Consider the following 14,403-nt stretch of genomic DNA (forward strand, 5'->3'; position numbering starts at 1 on the left):
AAGTGAGGGGGGAGAGCCTGACACAAAAGATGGGCACTGGGATGGGAGAGTAGTTAAAAATGCTTAATTTTTATTTCTGCACTCGCTCTGCTCGTCGCTGAGCCCTTTATTCCTTTCGTAATTTGAGAATGATGTCATTGTCCACATGGCGCTCTTTGTATGACAAACTAGAACTGTGTTGCAGAGGCGAGTGCAAAACCAGAACTCAGTTAGAAAGCGAGTAAAGCCAGGGGAGCACTGTGTTAGGAATTTACAGCATATTAGGGTGGTCATGTAGCTGCACTCAGTCAGCCGATGAATAATGGAGGGGATCAGTGTCTAGTTCCGTCAGGTGATCCTGGTGTATTTTTCAGGAGCACTGTATGTGTTTATGTGTGTGTTTGTGTGTGTGGGTGGGGGTGATGGTGAGAAGAATGGAAAGAGGCGCAGTGAGAGCAGCTGCTGCTCTCCCAGCACACCCTCCACACAAAACCATCTGCCATGCTGACTCCAGAGAACACACACACACACACACGCACACACGCACACACACACACACACACACACACACATACACCAAACCTTCTTATTGTCTTCACTAAACACAAACTACACATACAAAGAAAAGTACACTCTATTATTTTATTATTGTAGATCAGATTCATTTCAGATTCTTTTTATTATGATTTTTTTTACTATTACTATTTTACAAACTCACTATTTCTTGCACAGCGTATGCATAGTGTAGATGACAAAGAAAGATTTCCTAGTTATCCTCCGATGCGTGAAAAATATTGACTGAACTTTGAACATGTAAATTAGCACACCAAAGCTACACCTCAGCTATTTAGCTCTGCTACATGTCACCCAATTCAAAACACACACACATACTGTAAATATGCTGTTGATGATGATGCTTTACTGCACACAGCCCATGCAGTGACAGCATGTAATTGTTTGTATTTCTTAGTGTTCCTTAGCAGGCTCACTAAACCCAACCTCTGTGATAGATAATGTAGATAACACATAAGTGCGAGTGGGAGAAATTATCCTCTCAGCAGCCCATCCAGTGCTGTCATAATCCTGAGTGGGTAAATCGGTGGAGAGGATCGGGCAAAGATAAGATGATGACTCAGGGAGAAGCCATCACTTGAGGAAATGAGACAGAGCCTCAATAATGGCTCGTTTGGCAAATTGCTAACCTCTGTGTCTCACCCATTAAAAATCAGTATTTACAAGGGTAAACTAATAAACCCCCCACTAGACCCAGCTTGTGGTTCATATAGTTTATTTACATAATATTGTATCCTGGTAATAATTATTTGCATCGTGTACAGGCCTTTTTAATAAACACGAGTTTAATTGCTCTGGAGAAACAGCATTATGAGCGTGTGCAATGAGTGACAGTGGTTTACTGTGAGTGAAAGCAGCAGACCGCAGCGGATAACAAAATGTCATCAGCACTGAGCTGCACAGCGTGGCAGACTTCCATTTATTTACCCCAGAGAGACAAGAAAAAGGCCAAGGACATGGAGGAATAAAAGCAGGAAAAGGTGATGCTGCGAGCAAAAACTGTACTGAAAAGATGAATGCAGGCTCTGACCTTTCCTATCTTTTCGTTCAGAGCATACTGGGAATTCATATTGATGCTGCTTGCTGCAGTCACCGTGCTGCTTTCGCTATTTAGAGCAGGTCACACCTAAAAAAACTGTGTTTCCTTTATCCTTGGCTTATAGCTGGTGTACACTGTTAGAAGTGAATAGTAGATTGACCTCAGTGTAAAATGAGCCCCAGCTCAGTTTAGAGCTGGTCATAGTGGTGTGTGTTCACTGCATATTCACTGCAGCTCATAAGAATACTCGTCTATATAGCTGTAATGGGGGAGGGGTGAATCACTCTTTGATTATGTGAAACTGTGTGTATGTGTCTAAGGTAAGACTAAAACTAAGTAACTTTTTTTAGAAATCAATCCTGTTTCTCCCTCCAAGTGAGAAAACACTTGCACCTGCACCCGCACCTGCGCACTACCTAAAGAGGTTGGATACTGTCTACCATTGTGCTTTACATTTTATTACTAGCTATGGAAATCATGAACATCATTGTTCTTTGTATGCTGCTGGTAAATGTCCATCTTTGTATATATGCAGACTTTCCCATTGGTTGGTCTTTATCTATAAATCTCTCCTTGGGCTGGTTCCCTCTTATTTATGTGTTTATATGTGTAAAAACCACAACCAATACATTCTCACAATATCATACAAATGATTGTCCCAAAAATCAGAACAGAATTAGGGAAAAAGGCTTTTAAATATGCTGTCCCTGCTTCCTGCAGAACTGAAATGATCAGAATTGGTTACCATGGGGGAGTTTAAGTCCATCTTAAAGGAACAAGAGAATAACTCTTTTACTCAGTGTGATTGTTTTCAATGTCGCTCTCAATTGATCTGTTATTGTATAGTTTTCACATGTTTGTACGGGATATTGTATTTGTTTTAAATGTTATGTACTTATGTGGTACATGTATTTTGACTTTTGTTGCCATGATGCCAGGTCTCTCTTGGGAATTAGATTTTATTTTTTTTTGTGTCCCTTTTGGATCTTTAGCCATCAGAATTGTTGTCTTAAGGCCAAGAAAGATGCCAAGCGGATTTATTTTACCAAGTGGATCATCATGGCCTTGCCATATTGGTCCATTTGATTGACCTTTATTATAATTATGAATTTATTTTATTTTCGGTTGCTACAAACGGGACAGACATGACTGGGGGATAGGACAGGGAGAAAGAATGAAAGAAAGAGGGAGAGAAAGAAAACCAAAGGGGAGAAGAGACGGTGAGAAAGGGGGGAAGAAAGAAAAAAAAACAAACAAAACACCTGAATCACCTGTATGGAGAAAAAAAAACAGAAGAGAAAGCAAACAACAAAGAGCAACATAATAAAAAAACAGCACCATCACAATAAACTAGCTAGCAGTAGATAACAGTAGATACTAAATATTAAACGATATTGTGCAGCACGCAAGATAGACAGCGCACAATGTGCTTTGAGGCAGCAGCCAAGAAGGTGTAGTCCGCGTCTGTGAACACCTGTGTGCATACCTGTGTTGATCAGCATGCTTGTATTCCAAAGGTTTCTCCATGTAACGATCTGCTAGGGAGTGTGGGGAGCCATAGCCCCGTCCACCAGGGTATGAAGCAGGTATGGAGGAGATCCAGGCCCCAGATATCCAGAGGCCCCAGAGTACAAGGACCCAAGGAGGACCACCAAAGGGGGGGGGGGGGGGGGGGGACCGTGCCACCCTCCTGGGAAGAGCTGAGTAGAGCCCCAAACAGAGGTCACCCCGCAGTTACGGAGCAGAGGCCAGAGGGGGTTGCAGTGGCGTGCCCGCGGGCTCTGCCGGCAGCCAGCTGTGCCAGAGAGGACCGAGCTTCAGGCCCAGAGGCCAGAGGGCATCCCACCCCCCCGGAAGGAGCCCAGCCGGGCCACAGGCGCCCAGCCCCGCCAATCGGCCACCAGGAGTGAGCCGGTACATACATGAGCGCCCAGCCCCAGACGACAAGGACCACCAACACACCAACGTCTGAGGGCATCAGCCACCGGCAGGGAGTGTGGTGAGGGGAGATAGGCCTCCGTACTTTAGAGGGCCTGAGAGGTTGAGTCTAAGACCCAACCTGACATATAGACACAGACGAACAGGCACACGCGGACACAAACGTGCATTCCCAATCCATATGCACAACCAAATACTCGGCACTCACCCAACGTGTAGACTAGGGCTGCCACGATTAGTCGAATAGTCACGATTACGTCGACTATCAAAATCGTCGACGACTGATTTAATAGTCGACGCGTCGTTTGAAGCTTTGTAAGATCACAAAAGACGCAGGAATAAGTAGTAGGATTTAAGAGTGTAATAACGGACTGAAACAGAAGATGGCAGCACTGCATGTACAAGGATACCAGCTGCCGTTAAACCCCGAAGAAGAAGAAGCTGTGTCCCAGAATTCATAGCGCAGCCCAGCTCAGATTCCAACAATGGCGGCAGCTAGTTAGTTTTAATATTACTCTTATTATTCTTTCTGGGTCACAAAATAAAAGTTTAACATATTTTCAGGCGAGAATGTAGCTGTGTAAACCTCAAATATCTGCTCAGTTTATCAAGACACCACATACTTTCAAAAGTGCTCCAATGTTTTCGGAGACGTCTGTTACCCACTAGCTCGATAGCTAGCCGGGGGCTAGGCTCACTAGAGCCGTGAGAACACCGGACTCCGGCAAATCGTTTTCAAACCCACCGCCGTCTTTTGCTACTCAGGTTAAACATGATATATAAGTCACTTAGATAACTTAAAATTTTATTGTTTGGCTTTTTTTTTTAGTATTTTATTTGTTCCTGAGTAAATCGGTTTGGCTGAGATTAATGTTATAGTTTTTACACAGCTGAATAAATGTCAAGCAGACAGCTGATTATCAGAAGTGTGAGATGCTCGAGAATTTACTCCGGTGTCCTGTTATATTTTAGATAGCAAGGAGTTTATTAAACTTCACCGAGACAATCTGCAAATTTCATTCAAATTTAATAAACTATCATCTTGTCTTTATTTTTAGTTAGCACATACCTTAAACACTTAAAGCTGTAAGCTAATGATAGTTATATAAGAGCAGATGCTGCTGGTGCAATAAGCTGTACGTTTTACTCCAATGGATGATGATCTGATTAGTCGACTAATCACAAAAATAATCGGTGACTAGTCGACTATCAAAATAATCGTTTGTGGCAGCCCTAGTGTAGACAGACACAAATAGACACTGCACAGACAGTCGCACTCCCCAAACATACTCTATATCCCAGGTCCAGGTACCCCCGCCCTCAGAGGGGCAAACCGCACCTAGACCCAGGAGATGTAACCCTTCTCTCTGGGGTGGAGGCAAGCGGATCACCTCCTTATCTGCAGTAGCAGGGAGGCCCCGCATCCCAGACCCCAGTCTGACGGCCAGCACCTCCTCCCAGCCCCCCAGCCCTGACGGCTAACAGAACCTGGGTGAGTGAAGACCTCAAACCTCCCTACGCCCGCTCATATGTAGTGTTACTGTGTGCTGTTCTAAAGTGCATTTAAAACTCAGGACAGCATGGTACTTGCTTCCTCTCAGAGAGCAGCACGGCTCCTCCCGAAAACCCTTAGTGCCTAAATGCATTTAAAATTGAGGGTAGGGCACCAGCGCCAGAGGTGGGTTGGAGTACACCGACCATCCTCTGGATGCTGTAAAACGTGCCCACCCCCAAGGCCCTATATGTATGTGTTATGTGAGAGTGTGAGTAATGTGGATGTCTAGGTTGCAGAATAAAATTGAGGCACAGGCGGCCAGAAGGGGACAGAGGGGGAGTGCCTCTCCTGCACTCTGGTGACATACCTGCACCCCAAGCCCTGCGTGTGTGGTTGGGTGTGGTAGAGCGGGAATAGGGAGGCAGCTGAGGATGGGGAGGGAAGAAAGGGAGGGGCAAGCGGCCCCTCCCTGGGGCCAGCTCCCCCACTGACCCCAGTAGGCACCCCCACACTCCGGAACCCACCAGGGCAAGGGGGCCCAGGCCCATCCGGACCGGGGCCCGCAGCAGCAGCACCGCCCAGCCCCACAGAGTCCGGGGCAGCCCACCCGACTCCACCCCAGAGAAAACTGCACCCACCCCATCATCCAATCATCTCCCAAACTACACAAGACAATAGACACCCAGTTTGAGTTCACTCTCCACCGCTCCTATATCTCTCCCCCCACCTGCAGAGTGAGCTCCTGTATTGAGGAGACCACCTGCAAAGATATAACAACCTCCCCACCAGTTAGAGAGCCCCCTAGTTGGGCCGATGCACCAGAGGTCCCCTGCACTGGGGCTGAGCCCCCCTGCACCCACCCGCCCACTGCTCCGGCGACACAACAGCCAGGACCAGAGCCCCCAAGGTCCAGCCAGCACCCCAGACCGGGGGGCGGAGCACCCCCACACCCCCAAGCCGCCACGCCCGTCCCGGACCCTCCCAGGGGCAGCCAGGCTACCAGGCCAGTAACCAACGTCCGCCAGCACAGACCCTCCCCCATCTCCGCTGTACGCAGCCACAAGGAAAACACCATCTAAGAGCCCCCAGAGTTCCTAACCAGGTCATGGCCACATCCCCCAGGTTAGGCCCTCTAGGGAAACGTCCCTAGGGACTCCCCAGACACCCTAAGGCCGTCCCTACCCCCAAATCAACCACAATAGCGAAGGCAGGACCAAACCATGACCCCCCACCCCCACTAGGTGATGAAGCCGATGAAAGGAGCCCAAAGGGATTGATCAAATGTGATGGCAGATGTTGTATCAATTAAATGGTTTCTATATTGGTTAGAATTAAGATTATTTTTATTTTTCCAGTTAATGAGGACCATTTTCTTGGCAATGCATAGGGCCGTAAAAACAACATGGGCTGTGTTTATTTCTGCAGTGACCTCATCCAAGTTGCCCAGCAAGCATACTAAAGGGGAGGCTGGAATGTTACATTTCAGACACTTTGATAAGTCTTCACATATCTCACGCCAAAATTTCTGAACTGGTGGACAGAACCAAAGAGCATGGATGTAATTGTCCGGTGTATTTGCTGTGCAGTGTGAGCAGTTGTTGGAAGGCATGTAGCCCATCGTGAACATCCTATGACCAGTATAGTGCACTCTGTGTAATATTTTGTATTGTATTAATTGCAAACTGGGATTTCTGATCCATTGAAAGGTTTTTAAGCACATCTGAGACCAAAGGTTTGGGTCTAAGTTGATTGATAAATCTGCTTCCCATTTTGCAATCCGGTTGTTCAGTGATGACACGACGAATCCTACTTCCGGGCCTAAAGTAGTCTGCGTTTAATATGGCTTTTGTGTTGTTAACATGTTTAATGTTATGTATTTTCTTCTATTTGATCTCAAAAAGCTCCTAAAACAGTCAGTGATCACTGTTGACCTCCCTCGGCTTTTATTACTGCTAATCATTTATTTAAGATCAGTTTTTAAAACCTTAGGATGTAACTACAGCCCATCCCATGCAGCATGGGATGACTAACCTCGTATTATGGATGGATTATCTCAGTTGTTCTCCTGGCTGAAGTTTGGTCCTTTTACAGCATCCTGCCATGCGATTACATTTGTTCCTGACCACCGAGAACACTCACGTTAACTTTTATCGAGTGGAAAAAACTTAGCTTGTTTATATTATGCTAACATAGCTGTGTCGCTAGCGGTCACGTAGCACATCATTATATACCAGCTAGCCCAACTTCAGTAACCCTACAAACGTCACTGCGTTTTAGTTTTCTGTCTTCATTTATGCTGGAAGTGATAACAGAGCTGTACGTTTTAATTTGTTTCCAAAACCCCGCAGTCAGGACATGCTATATTGTATTTAGATAGAAGCTAGCGAGCTAACTCCCTGCTAACTTCTAACTCCGTTAAATGTCATAAATTCCGTTTTCATGGATGCCTGGATGTTAAACTCAATTGTTGAACCTGGTAGAGCAGAACGCTGATCATTTTATTAAAGATGAAAGACTTTAGACAGTTTTTCAACTCTCAGTAATGCCATAGTGATCGTTTGATATATGGACCTGCAGCGGAGTTTAGGTCCAGACACGGCTAGTGACGTCAGACTGAACAACCGGATAGGAAGGGATATTCATTCATCTATTTTAGAAAGTGTTCTGTATATTTTAGACAATAATTTGGGGGGGGGGGGGGGGGTTTAGACTAAAAAAATTGTACCACACTTGGTCGTGTTTGTAATTCAGCTTCACTGGGATTAAATTTCCTTTTTACTATGGATTTAATTTGTTGATATTCCAAAAATCGTTTCTTGTTGATCCCATATTGTGTAACTAGTCTGTCAAACGAAATAAAGTCTGTTCCTTCCAATATATGTTCCAAGTATTTAATTCCTTTGCAACTCCAATGTGGAAAGTTTATCATGTTATTGTTTTGTAATATGTCCGGATTGTTCCAGATAGGTGTACGTTTACATGGGATTAATGAAGACTCTGTCATTTTTTAGAAACTCCCACCATGCTGTAAGAGAAGAGCTAATATTGATGCTTTTAAAGCATTCATGTCGTTTGATGTTTGAGCTTATAAATGGTAGGTCTGAAATTTCTAGGTTATTACATAGTGCCTGTTCTACATCTATCCAAGGTTCATCTAAGAGGGTGTGTTTAAACCATCTAGAGATGAACTGAAGCCTGTTGGCTAAAAAATAGTGATTAAAGTTAGGCAGATCAGTGGGGGTTTATCTTTCCAAAGGAATTTAGAAATATACGAGTCTAGAGATCTGAACCAATCTTGTGATGGCTTATTTGGGATCATTGAAAATAAATAGTTTATTTTTGGCAAGACCATCATTTTTATAGCAGCGACCCTTCCCATGAGTGATATGGGTAAAGATTTCCATCTAGCCAGGTCGCCTTCTACTGTCTTTAAAAGCGGGATGTGGTTTAATTTAGTTAATTCTGAAAGTTTAGGAGAGAAATTAATACCTAAATATTTTATATTTCCACATTGCAGTGGGGAAGGAGAAGAATTATGGAAGGAGCAATTAATCGGAAGAACTGTTAACCAGTTAACTCATTCACTGCCAGCCATTGGCAGTGAATGAGTTAAACCCATTGACTCATTCACTGCAATTGACGGCTATAGACGTCAATGGCAGTGAATGAGTTAATTGAATAATCTGAGACACTTGAGAAAGAATTTATCAATGCAATTACCCCAGAGATATATGTTTTTGAGTTTTGGAGAAAAAGTAACACATCATCTGCATAAAGGCTGATTTTATGTTCTATATTCTTACATTTTATGCCCTTAATTGTTGTAGCCTGTCTAATTGCTGCTGCTAGTGGCTCAATAAAAATTGCAAACAGTGAAGGGGAGAGTGGGCATCCCTGTCTCGTGCCCCTCAGAAGAGAGAAGCTGGAGGATGTTTGGTCATTTGTTCTGACACAAGCTGTTGGGGAGTTATATAATATTTTTAACCAGTTTATGAAAGAGGGTCCAAAACCAAATTTGTGTAAAGTTGCAAATAGAGATTTCCAGTTAACTCTGTCAAATGCTTTTTCTGCATCTAAAGAAAATATTATGGTTTCAATGTTTTTACTGCATGAGTAGTCTATTAAATTAAGTAATCTACGTGTATTTGTTGATGAGTGCCTACCTTTTATAAAACCAGTTTGGTCAGGATGAATTAAAAGGGGGGTTAGTTTCTCTAATCTCTTTCGGAGAGCTTTGCAGATTATTTTAAAGGCTACATTAATAAGGGATATTGGACGATAGCTTGAAGGAAATACAGGGTCTTTGCCTGGTTTTTGTAAGAGACTGATATTTGCAGAGTTCATATTTGGTGGTAGTCTACCATTTTCTTTGATTTCCTGCAACATCCTGTGAAAAACTGGTGCCAGAATTGTCCAGAATTCTTTGTAAAAATCTGTTGGAAAACCGTCTGGACCTGGAGCCTTATTATTGGGTATACTTATCAGAGCTTCCTGGAGTTCACCTGGCGTCAGTGGCGAATTTTGGAAGAGTTATGTTGTCGAGAAATTGATCAATTTCTTTTTTAGATGGGTTTATTTGTGGTGTATATAAAGTTTCATAGAAATCCCTAAAAATTTTGTTTATTTTTTTAGGATCATATATTGTATTCCCAGATAAATCTTTAACAGCACATTTTTCTTTATTGATTTTTAACTGGTTAGCAAGAAGTTGTCCGGATTTGTTACCGTGTTCATAATTTTGCAGGCGAAGTCTTTGTACTAAGAATTTAGTCTTTTTATCAAGAATTTCATTTAATTCTAGTTTTGTCTTGCGTATTTTGTTTAATATTTCTTGATCTTGGTGTGACACATAGGCTTTTTCTAAGGATCTGATGTTTTTCTCTAGTTCCTGAATTTTTTTGTTTTCTTCTTTCTTCTTATGTGATGAGAAAGAGATTATTTTACCTCTCATCACGGCTTTCCCTGCTTCCCAGAGGACAGATGCTGATGTTCCAGGAATGTCATTGAAGCCTAAATATAGAGTCCATTCTTTTTTAAAGTATTTGATAAACTCTTCGTCTTTGAGCAGTGATGTATTAAATCTCCAGTTTTTTCTTGGTGTAGTATTATTCATCTGTGTTAGTGTTAAAGATACAGGAGCATGATCGCTGACAGCTATAGGATGAATCTCAGCGTCTGTAATGTTACTCAGCAATGAGCTGCTGACCAGAAAATAATCCAGACGAGAGTAGGAGTGATTGACATGTGAGAAGAAAGAATATTCCTTACTGTTGGGGTGAAGGGAGCGCCATGCATTGCAAAGACCAAAGTCGCTCATATACTGTTTGATTATATTTGTGGACTGCATGTTACACTGAGTTCCTGCTGTATTGAGCCTATCCATTTCTTCATTTAGTCCCAGTTTGAGGTCTCCCCCAAGAACAATTGTGCAATCTAGGTGTTTGGAGAGTGTACTAAAAAAACCATGATCTATAACTGTATCGAGTACTGTGAAATTAATATTTTTATGTATTAGAATTGCTACTCCTTTGTCTAGAATTATAACAGGCTGAGAACACATTAGGAAACTCAGGTGTTTTAAGTTATTCAAACCTGTGACAGGCATGTGGGTTTCTTGTAATAAAACAACGTCTGCCTGTAATTTTTTTAAGTTGGTTAAGTATTTCTAACCTTTTTTCCCTAGAGCCAGCTCCATGCACATTCCATGTGACAAATCTTAGCATGCCCATAGTTGTGTGTTTGTGGCTAATGATGTACGCTGTGTGTCTCGCTTAGACTGGTGAGGAAAATGGAAACACATCATTTTTTTATTTTTTTTTGTAAGTAAAGAGAAGAAAATGCGCGGCGAGAAGCTCCATAGGTCTGACTATGTGTGTGCATAATAACTAATATGAGCAAACGTGTGTGAGTGTCCTATATCTGTGTGCACTGTGTGGCTGTTGTAAATGTGTTCCCTTTAAACGCATGTGTGTGCGTGATCGTGCAGAGTAAGCATGTAGAAATAGACAGTGTCGCTTGTGGATGGATAGGTAAACAGTGATCGACATAGTGATAGAAAAGAGAAGCAAATAAACCAAAGAGCAAGGTGCGCGACAAGAGAGAGAGAGGGAAAAAGAAATAAAAACGGAAACATTCCAATTAAAGCATTGGCGGAGAGTGACGGTGACATTATACTAAATTAGCAAACTGAAATTACATAGTTAAGCAAAAGTTAATACAAGAGAGTGTGAGTGAAGAGAATAGTGTAGCAGATTCTTATCTGGTGTGCGGTCAATACAGCCATGGAGTGGTGCCAGGGTCGCGGTAAAGCTGTTCGTCCACGTGGGGCCGGTGTTCCAGATCTACTGACGTTTAGATCAACTGGCGTTGGTCGAACAGATGTGTGGTAGTCTTGCGTTTCAGTAGCTGCTACTGACAAACCAGTAAAAAACGCCAAATGTGTCATCTGTGACACTTGTGAGGTTATCGCAAACACACTCCGTCAGTCTTGATGCTGTTGAACAACAAAATGTTTAAAAATGTGGCAAGTTAACCTGGTGATATCCTGACGCGATCGCGAAAACAGCAAACAATTAACACCACGCCGATGTTGTTCACCGGACAGCAAGAGTAAACGATCGGGAGACTGTTGTCGTCGTTATCGTTCCCCTCGCACGTTTTATTTCTCCAGTTTCAGCGTTTTTGCTCCACAACTAAAGCGAGCAGTTTACTTTGTGCACTAACATGGAGTCGAGTCAACCAGCGCCACCTCTGGCCAAGTGCCACAGCCTACAGCCAGATCAACTTGTGACACACATCTGCAGCACGTTTGAACTCGTGTCATGCACAACACATTTGTACCTTTCAATTGTGTCTGTTTGTGCGTCATGCAAATAAACCTTTGAAAAGAATGAAATGATATCATATATTCCTTATTGGCCTACATTTGTACAAAATTCCAAATTATTAAATTATTAAAGTCATAGAAATCACCACTCCAATTGGTCATCATGATTTTAATATTCTCTTTTCCCATAACAATGAAATACACCTTGGACAAATATGACACATCAATGTTTCATTAGTGTTGTCACATCACATCCTGTAAGCAGAGTCTGCCTGTGTCTTTTCTCCGGAAATTAATATTTCCAGCCAATATAGGCAATTTGTAGCAGATCCACTATCACACAGCAGCTGGAGCAGTTTCAAATGGAGGTCAGTCCACTGCTGCCACCTGTGGCCAAGTACCATAGCCTACTACTAGATTAACTTGTGACACATCTACACCTGCTGCTATGATCACATTGAGTAGAGGCTGAGTGGCTGCACTTACCCCTGGTACATCCAAATCTACCCACAAACATGTTGAAAGATGCAATGGCAGCAATGTGGATTGTCAACACTGAAAACAATCAGTAAGCAAAGACAACAGGGATCACTTTTTTCTGTTTATTTAGCATGCACAACATTTGTAGTCGCCTTCTGCACAGGGGAAGTCCACACACACCGTGTGGTACCACTTTCCACAGAAGGTGCATTCAATCTGCAAGACTGAATGAGATTGTCAGGGTCATTGTCTGACTGTTTATTACTAATCACTGTGTAACTGCTGTACATTCACAGTAACTGCCATCTCCTTACAAATGTTTATTAGATTAACCACACTTATACAGACTGTATATAACAACCAACTCTAAAATGTTTGTTCGCAGAGAAAAGACACAGACAGACTACGCTAACGACATGTGATGTTACAAAACTAGTGAAATATTAGTGTCATTTCATTCATTTCAAAGGTTTATTTGCATGACGCACAAACAGACAAAATTGAAAGATACAAATGTATTGTGCATGAAACGAATTCAAATGTGGTGCAGATGTGTGTCACAAGTTGATCTGGCTGTAGGCTGTGGCACTTGGCCAGAGGTGGCGCTGGTTGACTCGAGTCCATGTTAGTGCACACAAAGTAAACTGCTCGCTTTAGTTGTGAAGCAAAAACGCTGAAATTGGAGAAATAAACCGTGCGAGGGGAACGATAATGACGACTAGAGTCTCCCGATCGTTTACTCTTGCTGTCCGGTGAACAACATTGGCGTGGTGTTAATTGTTTGCTGTTTTCGCGATCGCGTCGCGCATGAGGATATCACCAGGTAAACTCGCCACATTTTTATAAATTTTGTTGTTCAACAGCATCAAGACTGACGGAGTGTGTCTGCGATAACCTCACAAGTGTCACAGGTGACACATTTGCCATTTTTTTTGCTGGTTTGTCAGTAGCAGCTCCTGAAACGCAAGACTACCACACATCTGTTCGACCAACGCCAGTTGATCTAAATGCCAGTAGATCTAAACGCCAGTAGATCTAAACGCCAGTAGATCTAAACGCCAGTAGATCTGGAACACCGGCAGGCGATGTTGTGCCGGGGGAGTCTGCCGGGCGACTTTCCCATTGGTTGGTCTTTATCTATAAATCTCTCCTTGGGCTGGTTCCCTCTTATTTATGTGTTTATATGTGTAAAAACCACAACCAATACATTCTCACAATATCATACAAATGATTGTCCCAAAAATCAGAACAGAATTAGGGAAAAAGGCTTTTAAATATGCTGCCCCTACTTCCTGCAGAACTGAAATGATCAGAATTGGTTACCATGGGGGAGTTTAAGTCCATCTTAAAGGAACGAGAGAATAACTCTTTTACTCAGTGTGATTGTTTTCAATGTCGCTCTCAATTGATCTGTTATTGTATAATTTCCACATGTTTGTACGGGATATTGTATTTGTTTTAAATGTTATGTACTTATGTGGTACATGTATTTTGACTTTTGTTGCCATGATGCCAGGTCTCTCTTGGAAATTAGATTTTTAATCTCAATAAGATTTTTTTACCTGGCTAAATAAAGGACTAATAATTTTTTTAAAATGTGTGTGCATGCAGTGGAAAATACATAGTTGTGTGTGTGTGAGACTGAATGATCATCTGTAGTCAGACTTATAAGCAAATGGCTCTTGTAAATAATAAATAGCCTGTTTAACAGAAAGGTCTGCATGGGAGTGTGTGTATTATTCAGAGCTACTTCCCAGCAGCTTTTCTTTTTGATTGCTTTCATAACTCGGATTACAGGCTACTTAATGAAACCTGGTCACTATTTATTTATTTTTTATCTACACACAGGGGTTAAAGTGGTAAACCATGTTTGAGCACGTTCAGTTACTCAATAATAAAATTTGATAGACAAATTAATGCTTAGTGCCGAATGAGTTCATATTTTGTGATGGCATTGAGGGTCTATCCTTACACTTAGACCCTCAGCGCATCCTTTTTTCCTCTCATCCTTGCGATGCATTCATGGTGAAGATGTAAAATTGCTGTCGGTGTTTCAGCATCTAGCTAGTGCTA

At 42.4% G+C, this 14,403-nt stretch overlaps 1 protein-coding gene across 7 annotated transcripts in view; it reads left to right on the forward strand.

Moving 5' to 3' along the window:
• The window catches only part of srrm3 (serine/arginine repetitive matrix 3), a 138,449-nt gene that overhangs the window by 8,110 nt on the left and 115,936 nt on the right, over nt 1-14,403 (forward strand). The window lies entirely within an intron of this gene.

The sequence above is a fragment of the Astatotilapia calliptera genome, chromosome 10, assembly GCF_964374335.1.
Source record: "Astatotilapia calliptera chromosome 10, fAstCal68.1, whole genome shotgun sequence".
Lineage (NCBI taxonomy): Eukaryota > Metazoa > Chordata > Actinopteri > Cichliformes > Cichlidae > Astatotilapia > Astatotilapia calliptera.